We start from the raw sequence: 23490 nt of genomic DNA, 5'->3' as shown, positions 1-23490 counted from the left end.
TAATTTCAGGTATTTTTATATGTAATTTTTTTTTAAAAAAATTTTGTGATTTGAAATCAAGCCAGTTTACTCAGGATTCGGAAGGGTTAAATAAAGTTTTTAACACAGAGTTAAAATAAGCAATTGAAGCTTCTGATACAAACATTATTCACCTCCTCAAACATTGTTTCAGCTACAGTCATTTTAGATAATCTCTAACTATGTGTCACTCTGATTATTTTCTTGCAATCATTGTTATGTCTTTTTAAATGGTCTTGATTTGAGGGATTATTGTTTATAAGAATATGCAGCAGGAGACAATCTCTTCGGCCCGATGATGAGACACTATAAAACAGTAATTTTACATGTGGACTCAATTTATCCTCCTTCACTGTACAAACCACAGTCAGGATGCAGCAGTCTACAGCCTGATGATTCTCCACTTCATTAAAATGAGTTTATGACAGACGGGAATGGTGAGTGTGCAAATTCTTGTTGATTAGTCACACCAGCTGCAGTCGACATAACCTCTCCCCGCTAATAAATCTTACCTCCTTGGTAGATTTTACTACTTAAAGGGTTAAAATATGTCTGGAGAGTTTCTTTGTTTACCTCACTGGATGCAGCCAGATCATTAAAATGAACACAATGGATCAAGTGACCCGTCCTCGTTAAAATTTATGGCAAAAAGAGATGCTGGAAAGTTGATGCGGTGTCATCTTGAATCACGGGAGCTGCCAGCCTGCAGGGACTCCTGGTGCCAGAAGGTCCTGAGGTTTCCTTCTTATGCTTTCACATAATTTCACAACAGGGCCTGTACGTCAAGTCAGCGTGCACTCCCATCAAACACCGCCATTGTTTTTACTCAGAAAGCTATAAAACAGGGACAGGCTAATAGCTGAAGTCAGGGCAAACCCTCATGGAGACATGCCCTCTGGAAACGACTTTTTTACAACGTGGTGCAAAGCTGAGGGCGTCGTGTGTAAGTGACGACAAACCACCATGAAGCCGAGTCTCTGTGCCCAATCAGATTGTGGGAAAAACTGCGTGTAAAGTTCTCTCATTGAGTGTAAATGTGCGTGAGCAGTCGCCCTGTCTCACAGCGGTGCCACAGAGCGCCTTATGTGTTTGTTTAGTGATTTTTCTTCTTGGAAGCTCCTTGAAAAGTTGGAATTTAAAAGTGACCCCCTTTTGACTGTTGCATGCAGCGCTGAATATTTCGGGTTTTTTTCTCTCTCTCTTTGTCATCAGTCTTGGCTGCTAAACACTTCCCTGTGCAGAGATTGCACTGGAGCAAATCCTGGGCCTCGTTTCCCCCAAAAACATTTCAAGTCTTAGACGATCATAAAGTCCATTTTACAAACTCTTCGGTTTAAGAGTTTCCCCAAAGCGTTGTGAAGTGAGTCGCTCTTAGAAATAATTGTGGATTAACAAGTGCCTCATAAAAGAGTTAGGAGTGTCGTAAGAAGCTCCAGAACATGCAGGAAGAATATAAAAGTATACGTTTTTTGTCGAGGTTTTTATTCTTTTTTGTGTTTTCGCTGCATCTTTTAATGGATATCTCTTTTGTCATGAACTGACGCTCTGATTAGTGATGTTTGATGTTACTGTAATCGTTTAAATTATAAAGAGAGAAAATCAAACATAACAGACACACACACAAAAATAAACACAATTATGGAACATTTTTTGATTTGCGCCAAACTGGCCATGTGCTGTGATACATCTGCCAACCTCTTTTTCTCCTGATGCAGACCGTCCAGACAGCAATAATTACAGTTATTACTGCAGCACTTTGATGGATACAGGAGTAGTTGCTGCATTTTTATTTTGGGATTTATTTAATGTCAGCATCTAAGTAAAGGGTCTTTAACTGCAGCGATATTTATCAATCCTGTTGGGCTGAAATGAAACACGATTAACACTGATATTATGTTTTCACTTTACATATCTCGTTTAATCTTAACGTCTCTGTTGCTTTTATAGTATTGGTCTAAAAAGTGACAGAAATTATGGCAGAATGACACCCACATTTGATGAAATGCACATTTATGAAGTTTTATATGAACAGTTTATAATTTGTACTTAAGGTCAGGTGATCAATGTTGACTCTGAAACAGTGACATTCATCTAAAAAGAAGGCTGCTGACTTTAAATTGAGCTTTTTATACCTAACGATTGCAAGTATGAAACATTTCACATACTTTGGGGTTTTTATACTTTTACCAAAAAGTCCTCCTTCCCTTATAACTACTTAATTAATTTGATCCTGCCCTCTTATACGACCCTGAAGAGCTAAATTCTCATACATAAACATAACATAGACTCCCAAAGCAACATATTTTGCCGGTTTTAACGGTAAACCCATGCTTGACATAGTTAGGTTTAGTAAAAGTAGTCTGCATTTGTTACTTATTAAGTAACAAATGCAAACAAATGCGTATGTAACTTAATAAGTTGAAACGCTGAAAGCCCTGACAGAGCGGCGTTATCTGACAAGTTCGGAGTGAGATCGAGTTGGTTTGTTTGACCCGTCCATCCACTCTGACCCTTTGTGGGCTTTGTCGCTTTTTATAATGTGTTACCTGAACTAATTCTTACAGGATAAATAGTTAAAAGACTGACTTTTAGGGCTGTCACCTTCTGGCCGATTGGAAGATACAGTCTTCTGCAACCAAATTCTCGTTGGTCGGACAGTCGTTGGGGTTACTTTAATAACGCCGTGTGTCCACCATTGACCAATCAATGCATTGAAGAGTAGGTAGAATTTCAGTCAACCGAGATTGTCTTTGGGTGACTACGGCCCTCCTGACTTGTCATCTGGTTCCCCCATGGGGTCTAAAAACTTGAATTGTCCAACACTTTGCTTTATGACCAAATACCTTGAAATTGAATGAAATCCTAATCAGCAGCACAGCTGCAGACTCTCAGTCTCGTCCTCTTTATCATCGGTCTCCACTGCTTTAACACTTGCACTGATTACATTGGCGCAAGTCTGGGCTCATGTGTTTGACCTTTTAGCCGAGACATTTTGTTGTTTCTTCCACTGTGACTCGAGGCTAGAGTAACACTCAGTCAGAAGCTCAACATCTGTGTCGTCATAGCGAATAGAGGATAAACGGGCTGTTTGAGAGAGCTGCAGAGCTTTCACCAGCTCCTCTTCAGTTGGTTTGAACATCAGAGGATAAAGCAGCGACTGTCTGAAAGAGCAGCTGTTTCCTACCTCTGTGCATTTCTTTGGAAGGTGATGCATGAGCCGGCGTGGAGGAGAAGAAACGGAGAGGTCCTCTGACAGTTAAAGGCATTAGGTCACAGTAGCTGCTGCCACCGGTGCTCGCCGCCCTGCTGTTATCCTCTGCCACTGTACAACAAGCCCAACATGTGTGAAGGATTACAGCAATCGCGGATAATCAATAAAGTTCACGACACATTTGATGTGATGGATGCCTCGTCGTTGCCCTCGGTGCTCACATCATCATTAGTAGTGGCGTTGGCTGTTGGCGATCCATCCCGGTCAACAGTGAAGGTGTCAGACGCAGCCATAAAAGTCGTTGTAGTTAAATTGCTGCAGCTGAGTTCACCCCTTCACACCATTTCCCTTCTCACTGAACCCTAGCTTATGTCCCTCACTGAGAAAATAGGACGTCTAGGTCACAACCAGACACTTGACTGATGAGGGCAAGAGGAATGGTTTCGGTTTACCGCCTGGCCGGAGGGAGTCCCAGTTGATTTGAAAAACACCACATGGACACAGTAGGACGCTAAGTGTCTGTCTTTGAGGCACAAACAGTGTCGGGATTCTTGACTGGCAGCGTGGTTATTCAAAAACGTCAGGGGAGCGGGATAATCGATGCTGGTTTGAAGTCTTCAAATGCTCTGAATGCATGTAGGCATTTATTGTGATATACATCATGTAGTTAGTGTGTTATGTGCTGCTTTGATTGCTGCCCGGCTTCCCAAAAGTATTTGAGTCTGGCCCCGCTGTGATGAGCAGAGACAGTTTTCTCTCACATGAGGAGTATGTACTGATTTTTCCATTCACATCATCTTCGAAACGCTGTCTGGAAAAATACAGTCGTTGAGTTTGTTGTGTGTGTATCACATTGTCACTCCAGGCAGAGACAGCAGGGGTTGTTGGCCGTCCATTGAGGGGCCACCAGGGCCCATTTTTTCTGATATCAGCCCAACAGCAATTGATGTAATGTAAAATACTCAAATTTGATATTTAAAACAGCTCATCAAAATAACTATTTACTACAGTGATAAAATTCCACCACAGCTTTGTACAGTGTTTATGATCAAAAATTGGCAGATGAGTTGCTGCTTTGTTTGCAGCCGTGGTCCACCATGGGACCTGTTTTTAGCATAAACCCTTTGAAACCTGAGCAAATTGGCCCGGTTTCTTTCAAAAGCATGTGAGGAAGGCAATGAGTAACGAAAGAAAAAATTACCAAACATAGGCAAAAAATCTGTAAAAAGTACACGAAAATTGCTTGAAAAATTAAAATGCCCTCATAATGTTGAACATTTAATTATGGTATTTATACTTTTTTTCTAAGATTTTTTTTAAAGATTTCTTTCTCTAGCTTTTTCCCCCATAACATTTTTTCCAAGCTTTTTTTTCACCCATGATAAAAATGTTCTCAATCTACTAGTTTCTAGTAGAACCATAGTTTTATGGTTTTACTAACTTTTCCCCACATAGATAATTTTTCCTATCTTTTTTCCCCAAGCCAAAAGGTAATTTGAAATCTTCTAATTTCTTCCAATTTGCAGATCACTTCTTTCCAAATTGCTCATTGCCTTTATTCCCGTCTTTCTGAAAGACATCAAGCCAATTTGCTCAGGTCTCAAAGGGTCAACAGGACCAAAAACACCATGGTAGTACCAGAATACTGTGAAGTACTCAGGTAGATGGGAGTCCGTCCTCTGGGCTCCTCAGTGCCTCAATCCTTTACTGGCATCAGCTCTGCAGACGAGGAGGCCTCGTTCACGACGGGACACCCCATTGGCTTGATTTACAAGGACGCTAATAAGGGGAGGAAACCACTTTGCCTCCCATATATCCGAGGATTACGTTTCACAGTGAATGGGAACATTCAGGAGGATCCTGAGGGACAAAGTATACACGGCTGGCCTGGCAGCGATGGATCATTATGTGTCAACTACTTGAAAAACAACTATTTTCAGCAGACTGGACTTGATCCAATCAGGCTCTGCTTAAAGTCCGTTTTTATTGGAAATTGAAGGTTCCTGTACGTTCCTGAAGAGTAATTTGAGTTTAAATGCTCAGCGTCGTATAATAACCTTTGATTTTGTTCACAGTGAAGCATTCATTAGCTCTCACTGTGGCTACGTGTGGGCACTGTGGTCATCACCGGTGATATCAAAAACACAACACAGCTGCGAGAACTGTGAAGGAAAAATAAGGTGTAACACTGTAATGCTGTTACAGCACAGGTCAAAGGTCAGGCAGCCGTTTTAGAAAAGCAGCCTTCACTGTAACCAACTCACCAGAATACATGTTGGCATTGTAGGTTTCTGCAAGCCACAAATATGTTACATTTGTACGTTACTATGAAGCAGATATGTTTCTCTACATTTCTCAACACCGCGGTGAATGTGTGGTTAGATTTATGCACAAAAATGACTCGATTATGGTTCGAAAAAGGTCATATTTTGGCTTTGAATTCCTGCGTTTGATGGGAATATCCTTGCTGGAGAGTCAGTGATCTTTCGATTTACAACAACCAGTTTTCATTGCAGCAACCTGGCAGGCGACAAAACAAAGAAACGGCTCAAAACACACCTTTTTACTCTGGCCCTCCCTTAGATCAAAAACCTTATTACACTGGTTACCGCTTTACGTCACTGCTTCTTTTCAGTTGTGACATGATGTTGATTCATTGGTCACATATTAGTCTGTTGTCTCTGATTTTGGATCTATTAACTCTGCAGTGTTTTTATATGTTTAATCTTACCTTCTGATTCTTATCATTTATATCCTTTATTGCTATTTTCTTCTTTAGGCCTTCATATAGCACATTTTATCTCTCTGTGAAGCACTTTGAGCTGCATTCCCTTTGTGGAAGGTGCTATATAAATAATTTTTATTATTTGTGTTGTTGTTATTATGTTTGAGTAATCAGTTAGAAAGAGACACTTTTTGTGTCAGTATCCCGGCAGGAAAAGCAGCAATGTCTGGGATGGAAACCATTACACTTTTCACTTTGACTTTCTCAAGCGCAAAGACAGGTCTCAAAAAAAAGCCCACATTTGGCAGCTAAAGAACCACTGGAAACACAGCAATGACTCTAAAAACAGCAGGTTTTGTTGTTTCGTTGGTCTCAAACAGTATTCGTCTGCAGCTTGGCAGCTGTCTTGCACAGGTTTCTCGACCTCCAGATGATAAAGTTATCTCATATACTATGTTATTTTAGAAATGTTAATGTGACGTGTATGAAATTGAAATATGTGTCCGTGATTTGCAGAAACATATAAACGTTTTCTTCTGGCGACTGGGCAGTCACTTCGCATATTTCTGCAAATTAATAAAAAAAAAAAATAAAATCAATTGACAGAGCCAGTAGGCAACAAGATGTTGCCTATTTTTTTGTCAAAGTTATGATGTGACGTGGTAATGTACAGGAAGCATAAACTTTCTTTGAAATTTCCAGTTGCTTTTCAATGCAAAATATAATTAAATAAAATTCCAAATGACTCTTTATGTAAAAATCCGTCTGCTCGTTTGTATCCTCTCTGAATCAGAGTCTCCAGCAGTTTGAGTTCTGCATGAGTACACAGCTTTTCAACAGCTGACTGTCATTTCATAGATGTCACAACATCCTTGAATCAGCCACTTAGAGAAAACTTTGAAAGTGATTCATGCGCACACAAGAATAATTCAATTTAATTGTTGAGGTCATATGAAATACTTGTGTCTGAATGGCTGGTAGAGCTCCATAAAACTTGTGAACAAACATCTGGTCAACCCTATAAGCTGTTAAGTGTGCAGGGTATTTCAAACTGCAGGTAACCATAGCAACAATTAATAGTCAAGATGCTGCATAACGAGCTGAACAACTGGTTAAGCTTGAGCTTGAAGGTCCATAATTGACGGTATGAAATATCAGAATGACAAAACATTCTTAACATAAACTCCACATACTTGACATTTCCTGCAGCTCGGAAAATCTGAGGCGATGGTTGAGTGCATTCACTAATGACGGCCATGAGATGTGCCTGAAAGCCTCTGAGAATGTCAAGTATCTTGATGTAAGATACAAACTTTGAAAAAAATGATAATGATGTGACGAGAGCTCATCTTCTTTTCATGCGGTATGTGGTGTGATCGTGGTAGTGATGTTTCCTCGTGTTAATAACAGGGCATTTTTTGACTTGTATTAGGGCTTACATATTAACTTTTAGAGGAATTAAGTGTTTTTATTGTGTGTGTCCCTGTTTTATCATTCTGTGCCCCCTCTCTAAATTTAGACTTTTTCACCGCCGCTGGTGTCTGCTGTCTGACCTGCAGCTGGATTCAAACAGTGAATCCAGGCTGTTACTCCACTGCATTTAGTCTGTAGTTTCATTCTACTTCATGTAAAGCAGCACTGAACAAACTCACTTTATTTAATTTGACTAAGACCTGCACAACAACAACAACAACAACAACAACAACAACAACAACAACAACAACAACAACAACAACAACAACAACAACAACAACAACAACAACAACAACAACAACAACAACAACAACAACAACAACAACAACAACAGTTTCTCAAAGACCACAAATAATTGTCTAAATTGAGCTGCTTCAGAGATGTGTAGATGCAGGTTAGAAGGCTCTTCTCCTGCTGAAGACATCTGCCGTACAATGAGTGCGGAGCGGACATTTGGAGACACCGGTGGAGAATAAGAGTGGAGTGGACACCAGTGGACACACCCGCGAAGACACAGGCGAAGAATGAGAGCGGAGCAGACACTGGCGGACAATGAAAGCGGAGTGCACACCGACAATGGCACTAGAGTGGACAAAGAGAATGAGAGCAGAGCAGACACCAGCGGGACAACCACCGACCCATAAAACCCATAAAAGAAAGACGGACTTATCGGTAAGAGATTCTGACGATAAACGACACAAAATAGGTATCAACATTGACAAAGCATTTCAAAGACTGAGAAAAAATGCCACTAATAGTTTAGCCTTCTGCTAATCGAAGCCAGCGGCTCATAGCTGCAGCTTCAAATTCACATTTCTCTTGCTATCGTTTTAGGGCCTCAAATTAGTGTTTCCTCCTCCTCACATGATTTTTGGACCTGATTAAAGCTGTACGTTACAGCTGCAAACTGAGCTCCTGCTTACTCTCCTTCAAGGGAATCAGTCCACAGCGGACTGAGATCCAGCTAGCGAGATAATTTTTGTGTCAGAGAGAAAACAGAACAAGAACCAAAAAGGCCTGAGCAAATGAGCCACGTGCAACTCTACAATGAAATAATCTGAAATAAATGCGTTGTGTTACTGTGTGAAACAAGTGCATACGTCAGCGGTCGTCTGGTTACAGTATGTGTTTCAGATAAAGATAGTTCAGTTTTACAGAAAAGTCTGGATCCCTGATGTGTTTGTAGTATGAAACAGAAACACCTTAAAGCAGTGATTTAGCTCAGCAGTGGTGATATACGCACCCGTTTACATTTATTTTCCCACGTGAAAATAACTATGCCGCCTCCCTCCATCAGCTCTGAAACTGGCACTCTGCTCACCTCATTTATCTTGAATTAATCCGCTTTAGAGACATTTTAATCTAAGCAATGAGGCACGAAGCCAACCAGACAACATAAATCAGAGGGTATGGATTAATGTATAGTCATGCAGGGTGAAAGTGCCGGGTGTTTGGGAAGAGCCACTGTTAAAACAGAGAGGGGCACCGCCACGCCACACCTCATATATTTGGACATGTCGGCGGCAGACGCCATCCAGAAAACTCGTCTCTAAACGTGAGCGCTGCAGAGAGGTACTGTGAAATCTCTTACACTCAATCTGGAAAATCATAATAAAGGCTGAAGCATTTATGAAAGTCAAACTGATGCTGAGATGTAGCGCCAGAGATGCTTTTAACTGTATTCATAGTAATTTTTGGCATTGATGTGGTTATTCCTCCGTTTATTTCGTTTTATTTAACCCTGGTGCCAAGCACTTTTTGCTGTTGTGTTTCTGAGCTGCACTTAAAAGAATTTAATAAGTCTTAGACTTATCTTCTAGAAAATATGTTTGGAACAAACTGATGAACACCAGAGAGTTGCTTATGATTTATGAAGGTTTAAAGGGATACTTCACCCTCAAAATTAGAATACATATTTTAACTTTTACCTGTTTGCTATTTCTCTCCTAACATCGTTATCGGCAACCTGTTGCTTTAAATGTGCACATTTCAAGGTTGTGATTACCCAAGAGCGTGCTCATTTATGAATATATTGACATGGAACTACTTTTTATGTGCCTGTGACATCCAGTCACAACTTTCACTTTCATTACTTTGTGGAAAAAAGCCCTCGGATTCCCCTAATGTCATTATCATTGGCCTGTTGCCTTAAATATTCAAATATCAAGGCTGTGATTTCAGTAGCGTTCTCATTTCTGAATATATTGACATGATGCTGCTTTTTAAATAACTGTGACATGTTTTCATGTAGCTGTTATTTTGTAGAAAAAAAATCCTTGCCATCATTATCAGTGACCTGTTTCCTTAAATATGCACATTTTAAGACATTAATAGCTGATGCCAATAAATATATATATTAAAAAAGTAGTATAGCATAGTCTGTAAGGGTCCATGGATCCAAAAAATGTAAATGGTTTTTCATAAAAGAGACGTTATTTGTTTTACAATTGTGTGTGTGTGTATTAAGGAAAAATCTGCATTTTTATTTGTGTGTGAACTGTCCTTTCCTCAGGAAATTTGGATACTGCCTCTATGTTCACTATTTGAATCCATTATAATGCAAAGATGTGATCTTTTTAAGTTCAGAGAGTAAATGTTTACACTCAAAAATAGGATTTTGTGTGGAGTTCCCCTTTAAATACTTTCCTGTGGTCGTCTAAGATTTCCAGAAGAGATTACATCGCCCTCTGTGGCGAATCCTCAGACCAGAACGAACCGACGGACGGATTTACGGTCACACTTTGACTCAGATGAAGCCCATTATTGACCTCATGTTTGTTATCCTTCCATCACTATAGCAATTTTAAATTACTTATCTTTCCAAACATCCCTTCTAGGTGTTATTAAATTCATCTGCCTGATGACGTGACATGTGGTGAAAAACAGTTTCTCAGCTATGCGTTGTGGTTAGGAAGGGCCGGTTCTCAGCAGCGCCTCGGTTCAGCCGGTTCACTCAGGTCCCGTTCCTTCCGCTGTGTCATCGCGAGGGCCGCGGTCGAAAACGCATCCAAGAGCTCGCAGCCACTGTCACGGGACTATTCTTGTTTTTCTTTCATGCAACCAAGAAGAACATTTGTCATTTAAGGTTTATTGAGGCCCATCACGCACATTGCTTTTGCAGATTGCTCACATTTGCATATAATTCGAACAAGAAGCGTCTTCTTCCCACCCGTGGCTCTTTCTGGATGTCTGGGAATTTTTTGACAAGAATATTGATGGTTTTTTTCCTTCGCTGAGACTGTCACGTGAGATAATATGCCAAAAACAGGCATAAATAAATTCAAAAAACTGTGTTTATTTATCTCTGTGTGTTGTATATTTTGTTTTTGCGCGTGTCTGACAGATTTCTGGGCCCCGAGGGTGACTCAAATCATAAAAAAAAATTCCATAAGTGCTGAAACCGTGTAAAAAGTTTGGAAAGAGAGCACAGCATGAAGACAATCTATCATCTTGTCTTCGCTGTTTGTGCGGTCCGCTTACCTTTTGTCCTCTACCTGCAGCGCTCTGTCAGCCCTGCACTGTGTAACTGTCTTGTAACGTGTCAGCAGTGACCAACAAAGTCAGAATTCCTCACGCTCCAGGTCGCTCTCGCCAATTAGAGGCGATTATGAGTCTGATATAACGGCCAGAACTCCTCTTGGAAGCTGCAGCCTCTGGAACTGGTTTATATATGTATTTAAAAAAAAGTGGAAATTTAGAGACGGGCCATGGTGAGTCTCAGTGCGCACCGCTGTCAGCAAGCAGACGAAAGCATCTCAACTTTTCACTGCGAGTCAAATATTTGGGACATAATGCTTCCCAGATTGTTGGTCTGCAAATGTGTTTCTCTCCTTTTTAAAAAATCCAGATAACTGCGTTTGATCAGTGGGACAATTTTAGATCTTTCTGCATGTGATGTATATTAATCAGTGTTACAGTGAAGTTAAACCTTCTGATGGTAAGCACATATATACTGACTGAAAATTTAAACGCAGCTGTTTTGTTTTTGCTCCCATTTTTCACAGGTTTAAGTTTAAGACTTTTTAAAGCACTTAATAGATATATTGCTCTGAAATTTTGAATTTGGTGTGTTATGTGAGCGATAATGGAAAAGCAAGCCCCTTATACGTGAGTGGCCACGAATGAGGGATTTCTGGGAGGTGATAGTCCACGATTTCACTGAGGATTAAAAATTTCCAGATGATCTGCTTGACTTTTGAGAAGTTATGCGATGCGATAACAGCTCTTGTATCTCCTGCTGCATCATGAGGGAGCCACTTCCTATCAACATGTGCATAGCCATAGCATCATGTGACCTGGAAAAGCAAAAAAAAAAAAAAACAGTTTTAATCAGCTGTATTTTATATTCACAATTTCAATTTATGTGAAAGACTTTTTTCAGCACTTAATTGATATTTACTCTCAAATTTTGGTCACAAATTTGTTAAAATCTGTGATTCCTAAAATAATCCATCAGCCTGACGGGGTTGGCATAAAGATGCTGAATAACAGCATCATAACTACATGACATGACTGCGTGACCCTGAATGGTCAAGCCCGCTTTCACTCCGAACTCATCAAATGCGTCCGCTCTGTCACTGCTTCAGCATACGAGCGTGACGACAAAAGTCACCTTCTGCGTCCAACTGGGTCACGGCTGGACAGCGTCGGATAAGGATCGCGTTGTTATTACACGTCTATGGACAGCTTGGTGGCACAGAGCACGTTACATGCAACACGCATGGGTGGCGTCACGTAAAACGCAGCCAGACAGAACCAGCTGCGTGCACATAAAACACTGAAGGACAGCGTCAGGTCACAACGCTGCCAGCAACCACGTGATTTAAGATGCCCGAGTGTGCTCAGGACGGATGGGAGGAGGATTGGTCCCACAAACAAGTGGATTTCGTGCAGGAGTCTAATAAATTTTGTTGATGTATAAGTGTGTTATTTATTACTGAATCTTACAAGAGTGAAGTACACAAATGGAAAAAAATATTTTTTTTCTTCCTGCATCGGCGTCTCGTGACCATTGAGGTGTAACTTTGAGTGGCCGGATGTTGGTTTGACTTGATGCAGAATTAACTACTCATCTTTGGGTTCCCAAATGTTGGCTCTGAATTGTGTACGTCATATTTTGCCCTCTGAATTTGGTCTGTTGAATTTGAGCAACTTGAAAATGTATTTTTTCAATTTTTGATTCTGAATTTGTGAAAATTGGAAAATAAAGGTGAAAAATAGTTATGAAAATTTGAAGAATTGATTTCAGAGGCAAAAAAAAATCTGATAAATAATTTCAATGCATAAATGTTGCTAGATATTCAACAACTTTTTAATTTCAAAATCAAATGGAACAGATTTACTTTCGTAGATTTTGTCTTCCTAAGAGACACAAACTCTTCCACAACTTACTTGTTTTTCTTCCTTCAGCTCAATGATGAATAATCTCATGAAGGTCTTTGTTATTTCCACTATTATCAAACAGTGTTAGCGGGCCCAAAGCATAAAGCAAGACTCCTGTTATTACACAGAGCTCGATAAATATTTGGACTGTACTGTACTTTGATATTTTGGCTCTGCGGTCTTATTACTTTGGATGTGAGATGACAGTTTGATTAATTACAGGAATTCTCCGCTGTATTAAATGAAAGGTTAAGAGAATTAAACTTGCTGGACGCCGTCCCTTTCTTCCCTGGACTCCCTGACTGGGAATCAGGATTCCTGCTGTAACCCCTCACCTAAAATATTGCTGAGGAAATTGCAAAGCAGACCCTGGATCAGCATCCAAAGGCAATTTGACCCGATTAGTTTGAAGGAGATGCAATGGCTTTCTTTGGGGGACGCCAAGTGGCCTGAAATGTGTTCTTTCATGGGAATATTGAAGCATAAGTTTCAGTCCTGAAGTGGAACACATGGCTCAATTTCCAAATTATACAACAGCTTAAACCTTTATGTGTAAGGACGTCATCTCCCATAAAGTCTCTTTGGTTTTGACTGTTGCAGGAACATTTATCTCCCAAATTTTATTGTTTGGACTCATAAAACTAAAAGTTGTTTTTGACTTTTCCTCATGACTTACTCAAGTGTGGTATAAACCTTTTCTGTTAATGGCAGATCAGGTCAGTAACGAGGGTCCTGAACGTTTTATGATGTACGTTGAGGGCACTCTGACTGTGAGCTTAAATGTAAGAACAAAGGACATGCAAAACTTTAGCGATATTTTCAAAATGTCAATAAAATACAATGGCGAGATGACAGCGTTTCCTCTCAGTGAGGTTCTGCGACTTACTGAGGGTTAATGGAAACCCGTCTTTTTATGTCTTTTAGCCTCATTTTGTTGTAATTTTGCTTCTCTTTGTGGCTGTTTGATTCACTTTGTGCTCATTATTTTGCGGTTGCTATTTTTGTCTGTTTTGGAAGTTTTATGTCTCTTTGCAGTTGCTTTCGGTCTCTTTTTGGTCACTTGTGTAGCTTTGCGGTCAGTTTGCATCTCTTTGTGATTGCTGTTTTGCCTCTTGTTTTGGAAGTTTATTGTCTCTTTGCAGTTGCTTTGCATCTCTTCATAATCACTTGCTTCTCTTCTGGTCTTTTTGGATGTCTTTGCTGTTGTTTTGCTCTCTTTGCAGTTGATTTGTGTCCCATTGCTGTTGCTATTTTGCCTCATTTTGGAAGTTTTGTGTCTCTTTACAGTTGCTTTGTGTCTCTTTATAATTGCTTGTTTCTCTTTGCGGTCTTTTTGGGTGTCTCTGTTGACATTTCGTGTCTTTTTAAAGTTGATTTGTGTCTCTTTGTGGTTAATATTTTTCCTCATTTTGAAAGTTTTGTGTCTTTTACAGTTGATTTGTGTCTTTTTAAGTTGATTTGTGTCTCTTTGTGTTTGCTATTTTTCCTTATTTTGGAAGTTTTGTGTCTTTACAGTTGATTTGTGTCTTTTTAAGTTGATTTGTGTCTCTTTGTGGTTGCTATTTTTCCTTATTTTGGAAGTTTTGTGTCTTTACAGTTGATTTGTGTCTTTTTAAGTTAAATTGTGTCTCTTTGTGGTTGCTATTTTGCCTTGTTTTAGAAGTCATGTGTCTCTTTGCTGTCATTTTGTTTGTGTTTGTGGCCACTTGCATCACTTTGTGGTCGTTTCACATCTCTTTGTAGTCATTTAGTTGACTTTCTGAGAAGATATGTTACCGTCACTTCAGACAGAGGCTCCGGCTCACGGGCCCCTGACCCCTCGGCTCTCTGGGTAATCCTTTCATGCCGTCTCCATCATCCTACATAAAATACATTTAGACATTAAACCTTTTTAAAACATATAAAGGAGAGAACAGAGACAAACACTTTTCACTGTCCCAGACTGGAGGGAGTGACAAGATGTGGATTTATCTAAGCTGAGATAAAACATGTGTACATACTTTGAGCGGAGCCAGTGCAAACAGATTTAATGCTCCCGTCTATTGCCGAATCATAAAGAAATCACAGGAACAGCAAAGAGTCTGGAGGGAAAGCCAAACACTCGGAGCGCTCTGCTCTGTGTCTGACGTATGGAATTTGAACCCACAGCTACACCCATCACTGCGAGAGGAGAGTGGTTTTTTGACTGTGAAGGATTATGGGATGCATATGGATCCCATCTCATTGTTTTCTGATGACTTCTTGTTGCAGGTCACGCCACTTCCACAGCTCACCACTTCCTCAGAAATGGCCTGTCATGACCCGTGTGACCCCCGTGACTCCCAACACCAAACTGCATCAACAAGACTTCAGAGACTTCGGTCTAAATGGTTGAACCCTGACGCATTCACACAAAACCTTAAAGTTGAATCACAGAGGTAAGACGCGTTTCAGGGACTTTCTTCGGTCTTAATTTCATTGTTCCAGTTAAAGTCTGTGGATTATGACGTGCTAAGAATGCAGTTTCTGGAAAGACACATTGCTGTTTCAATTTTTTAATATAATTTTTCAAAGCTTTGAGCACCACAAACACAATTTAGTCCAATTTTTTTGTCCCGCAGTGGCGACAGAAATCCTATAGATGGAAATCTCAAAACAGCAGCAAAGAAAACCAAAACTATCTGCGTGACTCAATACCATGACACATTTACATTTAAATTAAACATGTCTCTCTCACGTTTAAAAACGGGTCAAAACCAGTTTAAAACTACTTTAAACCAGTACGTCAAATCTCGAACGGTTTTAACATCGATACTTCTAGGACAACTGAGCAAATTCAATTGGTCGATGACGACCTTAATTCAAACTGGTTTTACGAACTTTTAATTCTAAGGTAAAGAGTGAACTGTAAAACTCAGGTTTAAAACCAGTTTAAACCAGTTAAAAACCATTTTAAAACTTTATTTCAGGTTTGAATCAGTCGCTTTTTCCAAAACAGGTGGTGTAAGATAATAAATACCACCCATTTAAAAACAGTATAAATTGCACATTAAATTGAAGCCAATAGTTTAATTTAATCAGGTTTAAACCAGATTTTTGACCAAAAAGAGTGTGTCTGTGGTTTAAAACAATAAAAACACATTGAAAAAAACAATGTAATTAACTCTAAGGTGAAGAGGGAACCGTGCATCCCTATAGGTGGTTTTATCCCCCAATTTAACATTTTAATTCATCTAAGACTGTCACAAATCTCCTCAGTGAGGTGAATGAAGGTCGTCTGAGCACATCTCGACCTCCGTCACAGTTACAACATCCACACACACACTTTCTGAACCCAGATCTTGACAGCTCGTCTGGAAACTCAAACCTTTCAGCCAAAGACCTGCCTGTTCCCAAACGCAGCACTGACCGTATCCTCGGAGCGCCTGTTTCCCTGTGGTTCACTTATATTCTGGCTTTTGGGTCGTGCTGTTAAAATTCAGGTGTTTTCACTGTTTTCATTATACAGCCCAGCTGTATAACATGTCATTTACGCTTTCTTTTTTTTTCTTTTTCTAAAATAACCAATTAATGCGCTTAAACGGGGCTTGAGTTTTATGCTAACTCAGGAATCTTGCAAAACGTCACTCAATATTTCCTGTCCGTACATAATTTCCAGTTTTAAAGTGGCAGCGGTGTTTGGTTAAGCTCGAGTATCTGCGTGGAAAATGTTTTTGCAGAGTTAAACACCGAAGCACAGAGCGTGCCCACACTGTAGTGATATTTGTAGTGTTGTTTCAGAAGCAGACAGAGCCCTCGTTCTGCGCAGTCCTGCATGTTAATAAACTGCAGAGCAGCTGCAACACAGAGCTGAAAAAGCTCCCACCTACAGAGCGGCCATATTCCAACCTCCTCAGCACATGTTGGAGAAACTCTATATGTCATTTTGGGAAATGTAAACAACAAGTGGCCGAATTCATCCCAGCTGGATGAAACCTAACTGTCTATTAGCAGTCCTGAAACCATTACTTGTTGAAAATGATCAGTTTGGTTAGTGCTCAGTGTGATCACAACAAAAGTGATGTTTTCTCTTCCTCTGACATGGAAATGTGGGACTACTGCAGCGCTGCGGGGAGCACCGCAGAGGAGGGAGGCTTGGCTCACAGAGGTGCTCACTGAGGGGAAAAAAAAGGAAACCTGAGAAATTGTTTAAGTATCGGTTTTGTTTTTAGCAGAATAGGTTTTCCTCGAGCATCTCACATGTCATATTTGACTTTTTCTTCAAAGTTAAACTCCTTAGACCTCACTGATGAGCCTGTGGGTCAGACGCTACACACTCATGCTGTGCAGACAGACTCGCTCCAAACCAACAAAACCTTGTTTTAAATTTTAGTGGACATCCCAGACTTTCCCAGGACACGAATATGTCAAGCAAAATTTGGGAGAAATGTGTTTGAAATGATGTAATGAAAAAATTATATTTAAAGTATTTGCTCAGACAATCATTACGTACTTGCAGCTGTCAGACTTAGTGTATTTATGTATTGTGTTGTGTTTGTTCACTGTTGGATCTTTCGGGCGCAAGATGGCGTTTTCTTTAGCTTAATGACTGCAAAATGCAGACCAAAAAAGTTGTCATCTGTAGTGGAGGAAGTATTGTCATATTTTTTTTGAGTAAATCAGCACTGAAGTACTCCGTTGGAAGTAAATGTATTCTCAGTGTAAAATATGTTTTCTGTATAACCCTTTAGAACCTGGATCAGCGTCAGTCTGGTCGACACTTTTCACAAGTATTTAAACCCCTCAGACCAGAGAAATGGCTTTGATTTCTTTAAATCACATGAGAAAAAGGCAATAAGCAACTCGGCAAGAAATTTCAGTGCAAAAAAATAAACAATAAAAGGTGAAAGAAACTGACTTTAAAATTACGTGAGGGTAGATTTTTTTTTAGATTTTTTTCTAAATATAGTAAAATGTCCAGAAAACTATGTAGATAGTTATTGTAATTATTGTAATTATAGAGTTTAACCATCATACTTTTTTCTTTTTCAGCTTTTATTGCCTTTAATGGACAGGACAGTTCAAGCGTGAAAGGGGGAGAGAGAGAGGGGGCGACATGCAGCAAAGAGTCGAGGCCAGGATCAAACCAGCGGCCGCAGCTGCAACCTCTGTATATGGGCAGCCGCTCTATCCACTGAGCCACCAGGCGTCCCAAACATCATACATTTAATATAGCTGGATATAAACAGAGGCGCCTCTACATGTTCTAGAGGCTTGTGCTGTGAGGTATTTTTCTATATTTCTATGATCTTGTGTCCAGTCTTTTGTGTTCCTTTTTAATTATCTGACTGTATATTTTACGTAAATACTATTGGAGGTGTTGGGTTTATGGTTCACATCAGGTGACGTGTTCATGTGAGTGAAGACTTGGGCCTGTTTTAGATGGCAGAGAAAAGTTCAAGCAGAGCGCACATCCAAAAGTGATAAAAACTCGGTGCTGGACCAAAAATAAAAATGAAGGAATAAATAAAGTCTGCACACTAGTGCATGCTCCCATGAAACTTTATTTGATTATCTCCACATGTGTGACGTGTCGGGCATTAGCCCTTCCTCAAACATGAAGAAATACAGAGACACACCCCATAAATAGCATGAACGGGTCACCTGACAGGTCATGTGATACCAAGAAGTTTTCAACTCTACAACAGAAGTGTCATAAGACAAGACAAACATTAAAGGCTCAAAATAAAATAGTAAAAATAGTGAAATAAAAATATTAATAAATAAATAAATAATAAGTACATGATACTAAAAAATAAGGATAAAAAAATATATTATTATTTTTGATTTATCCATATTATTTGTCAGTATCATTTATTATTTATTATTATTATTCTTGTTTATTTATTTACTTATTTCTCATTTTTATTTTTTTTTCTATTTTACCTATTTTTGAAGGCGGCCTTATATTGTTTAAGTCTGAAGAAGAGCATGTAGCTGCTGGGGAGCTGAAGTGTGCAGACCCTCCTGTTATATGTCTGCACTTTATGTGTTTCCAGCACCTTCCTCAACGTTTCGTGGATGTGTGCATCTCTAACTCTTTTGCAAGTCTCTAATTTAAACTCATACAGCAGCATACGCCGTGAATGAAAACAGTCTTGTTCAGCACATCAACCTTCAGCGCTGTTAACAGTAAACGGGTAACGACCGCCTGGCAAAGTGCACTCTGAAGGTCGAGGCCCTCTTATCCCTTGTGAGAAACGCGCAATCAGGGAGTCATCTGTACAAACACGCTCCCTGCGAACCGCACAGGAGGGGAAACAAAGAAACGGCCTCTGGGTAACGTAACCGAGCAGGCAGTCGATGGTTAGTTGCAGGAGATGCGTGCTGACAGTTACGCTGTCAAGACCGATACCCCTGATTGTCACCAGATGTTCCCCTCTGCATCCTGCATATTGTGTGATGCTGCACGCATTCTCCAGAAACGCGGCGATTACGGCCAGGTTTCGGTAATGGTGGCGGAAATTAGGACACTTCCTGTCTGTGTACAAGGTCTGAGATACTTTCTGTTCAATACGCCCGTGCGCAGAGAGAAAAAGAGCGATTGGGGAACGCATAAAGGAAGTGAATGGAGTGTGATTTTACAAAAGTGACGTGCAGTTTTTGGGAGCTCTCTGGAGCTGACATGATGTGGAAATGGGTTCCAAGCCTCAGAAAACTCTCCTTCCTGAAGAAAAATACATTATGTGCCATTCAAACCTCCGTCAGCTCAGTTTCCCACTCTTACAAATGTCCGCAGACTCACCCACAGAGGCCCGCAACTCACATTAGTCATTCCCCGGGTCACTGACACCCAGCAAATTCAATTTATTTGTGTTTTTCTACAGCTATTTTTCTTTTTTACCCAACAAAGAGTTTTCCACAGTATGGCTTAATTGAAGGTGCCTCAGCCGCTGGTGTTTTACCGTCCAGACGACACCGAAAAAAAATCCCTCTATCAAAGTTTTTCAACCTTTGAATGACTCAGACTTTGTTTCTGTTGGTTGGTTTTTAATAATAGAAAGAATAAGCTATTTTCACTTTTGTGAAAACCCAGTCTGTTAATCTTTTACTCATGACTCACCAATTTGTACAACCCACTTTGATTTGATTAAGTCTGTAACTTTTAATTACTTTCATTAGTTTTTACTCGGCTGATTATTTTGTCATGAAAGCAGTCACAAAGTCACAGTTACCTCCAGCACAAGTTGCTCTTTTTTAATGTCTTGTGTTGTCTGGCCGACAGTCCTAAACCCAAAATATTCACTTTACTTTTGTAAAAAACAAAACAGAAAAAAATAGAAATATTCACATTTGAGTTTGCCAGAGTCCCGCAGCGTGTTGCACCAGCTGTGTGTGAGTTTGAGCGTAGCTTCATTTATAACGTACGGGTGATTTACGCTATAACTTCATTTGAGCGGTTGCACCATACAAGGTCTGATGTAAGGCTAAGATATCACCTAACATTTACACCTACCCCGTACCATAGAGTCATTCTTAACTCATTCCTAACTTAAAAGGTTTTTTGATGATGATGACAACTTTCAGTGGCACATTCAGCCTGACAGGCTGCATCCTTTTGATAATTTAATGTTGTTGATATGCACGCTCAATTCTGCCAAGCAGACAGAAATAACTGATCTATTTACTTTTGAATTACAACATGAGACGGAAAGGAACGGCGCTCTGGAGTCATTTTGTTTGCGTTGATGAAAAATGAAAGGAACCTGCTGACAGACTGGGACAAAGTTTCAACATGACCTTCTCATAAACACCACATCAAGAATAGTGCTGTTTTTTACTGATTGGCCACAGAAAGTGAAAACAACATTTGCGGCCTGTATCAAACGTTTCATGTGGACTTTGCACCCAAACTTAAAAGAGAACTTATGCACAACTCGTGCAACAGGCCGCTCCGCCGAGTTCGAGTTGGCTGATTCATTTGGCATCGTGATAAGCGACAAAATGGAAGACGATCCGTGGGCGACGTGCAGGAATTAACAATTAGCCGATCAGGGCAACGGGTATGACTGCCATAGTGAAGCATGAGCCAGAGTTGTATGGTCGCTGTAATGTCGTGTTTTTAGTGCGTGTGATAATTGTTTTTAGTGTTCGGTGTTTGTTCTGTTTGTACCTGCTCAGAGACTGCAGGTGTAAATCTGGCATTAATCGCTCTCTTTTCATATTGAGATTAATGTTTTTTTTACATGGTCCTTGCTTAATAAAGAATTGGGGTAAAAAAAAGGGGAGTATTAATAAAAACAAGTGGTATAAACAGTATAGATGCTGCTATCAAGACTTTTCTAAATCAACCTGTCTTCTAAATATCGTCCCGGGAGCTTAGCGGCGCTCCATGATCTGAGGCTATGTCCTCGCCGCAGCAGCCGCATGTTCGACTCCGACTATGTGACAACTGAGGTGATTTTAGAAGCTGGATCTGAAGAATATTTGGCATTTTTTCTTGATGAATGACTTCATAAAATGATTGTTGATTTATCATTTCAGCACATAAACTTCTAATCTTCTCTATTTTCACCCTAAACCTCCATTATTCCACACAGGGTTGTGTAAAGTGCAGCTAATGTAATTTATTGCTTTAATGAACTCTTACTTTTGCTGTAATGACGTTTTATTTTTCACTGTTTGGACAAACGCTCTCCTCATTGCAAACTAAATAATGAAATTTATTGGCGCCTCAAGGTGGGGACAATTATGTTTCACCTCTGGAATGAGGCCTCGCTAATCAACTGTAAGGCTATTAGTAAAGTGACTTGGCTTTAAAAAATATTCCCTGAGAGTCCCAAAGAGACAGCTGGAAGCTATTGTAAGTGCTCGGGAGGTCACGGAGGCACGACAACCTGTGTGTGCGCTCGGCGTATAATTGTTTTATTCTGAAACAACCTTGGAGTGAGTGTGAGAGCACCTTCGAGATGGACTGGGGGGGTCGGAGTAGGCATTTATAAGACACTTGTTTTTACTGGCAAGTGCAGGAGACCTTGGAGGCAGCACATGTGACACCATTGTAACGCCGTGAAAGAAACCATGGACTCTACTGGCACCTTCGAGAAAAAAAACAAGCGTGACCTCGGAGATCGCCTTGAAACACCTCCTCAATTTCATTTCACACTACATTTGTAATCTAATTACGTGGTGAAATGTTACACCGGGTGTTGAGACACAGCTGAAGCCTGTGGAAAGGCGCGGTGAGCTCACAGCATGGGCGCTCTGCTACCGTCGGAGGATTCGGTGAACCTCGGCGCTCCACCCCGGCCGCCCTTGCCAGCTTCCTCCGTAAGCCGAGACCTCCCTTCATAAACGCCAGCAGCTGAGCCGCAGCCATGAGCTGTCAGGCGGCATTAAGGCTGAGCGCTCTGCAGGTTCGGCATCACGTCCCCGAGTGGCCCAAAGATCAGGCCCACACACTCGCCCACACATCAGGAACAGGCCCCTCCATTCACCCGGCCGGCCTGAGGGAGTGAAATTAGAAAGAGCCTCCGTTGCTGATATGAACCATGGGAACGCTGTCTGCCCTCAACCCCAGCTGCCCTCCCCTTAAAATTAATTAAGTGTAATTTCACCAACATAATGGGACACTATACGTTCAACAGGATGACTGTAATGGCGAACCATTTTTGCCGCTTATCCAAGTCATCAGATTGTGTTTTGCAACGCCGAACTCTGTTTAACCCCGCAGAACAGGGTTGTAACCTCACCAAGACAACCCCCGGCTCCCTTATAATGTTGTTTACCGCCACGTTATTGGTGGTATTTTCTCACATACTTCATAAAGTGATTACGTTCGGGGAGGAAAGCTGCCTTTGTGTTCGCAAACTGTGAGGAATTCAGAGAGTCAGGACATTACCTACCAAGGCGAGCTATTGTCTGGGAGCGAGGTTTGTGTTGGAGCCGCTCCACAATCACCTCATGTTTGAGATTACGGCACAAGCCACCCAGAAAGCAAGTATCCAAAAGGAATTTTTTAATAAATTTGTTCAGCATTATACAGGAGAAACATTTTTTTAGTCATTCTTGGCTGTTTGCTGGATATGAAAATGAATTTACCAACCAGTGTTTTCTGTACTGTTTTACAGGAAGTAATCAGGATATATATATATATATATATATATATATATATATATATATATGTATACAGTTTAAAACCCTCACCAAAGAAGTGTTTATTTTTGTTTTTATTTATTATTTTTTTCAAATATAATTTTTTGTGCTTTTTGCCTTTGTTTGATTAAGAAGGGGGAGAAAAACGGGATGACATGCAGCAAAGGGCCGAGGTCGGAATCGAACCCGTAGCTGCTGCAGCGAGGACGTAGCCTCTGTACATGGGGCGCCCGCTCCACAAACCACTAGGAATAGAATCTGTTTCTAATTTATAAAGATTTATTCATTTACGCTTGATTTGAAATCTTCTTTAAAATAGTTCTGCTGATGAAGATTTTGTAGAGCAGTGTGGAATAAATTAATATTTTCAATGTTTATCTAACAATTGCATGTTTCATATGCATAAGATCAAGGTTTCTCAGTTGACATCGTCTGTGAGTGGTCTTTGTTGTCTGGAAGATGAGGGGACAGTGGATGGTGCATCATGGCCCTTTAATAGATAAGGCAGCTTAAGAGAGAAATTGAAAAAAAGGGTACTGTGCATGAAAAAAAATGAAAAAAAACTGTA

General features: G+C 40.3%; 1 long non-coding RNA gene across 1 annotated transcript in view; it reads left to right on the top strand.

The window, feature by feature from the left end:
* LOC148188830 (uncharacterized) overlaps positions 1-23490 on the top strand; it is a 236092-nt gene that overhangs the window by 130849 nt on the left and 81753 nt on the right. The window contains exon 3 of the long non-coding RNA XR_015777175.1: positions 15060-15226. This is a non-coding gene — a long non-coding RNA (uncharacterized LOC148188830). The remainder of the gene's footprint in view (positions 1-15059; positions 15227-23490) is intronic.

This window comes from Plectropomus leopardus, chromosome 8 (genome assembly GCF_026936395.1).
Source record: "Plectropomus leopardus strain MGB_pleo_1.0 chromosome 8, ASM2693639v1, whole genome shotgun sequence".
Lineage (NCBI taxonomy): Eukaryota > Metazoa > Chordata > Actinopteri > Perciformes > Serranidae > Plectropomus > Plectropomus leopardus.
Note: the sequence above shows the minus strand (reverse complement) of the source record. Positions and strands in the feature narration are given on the sequence as shown.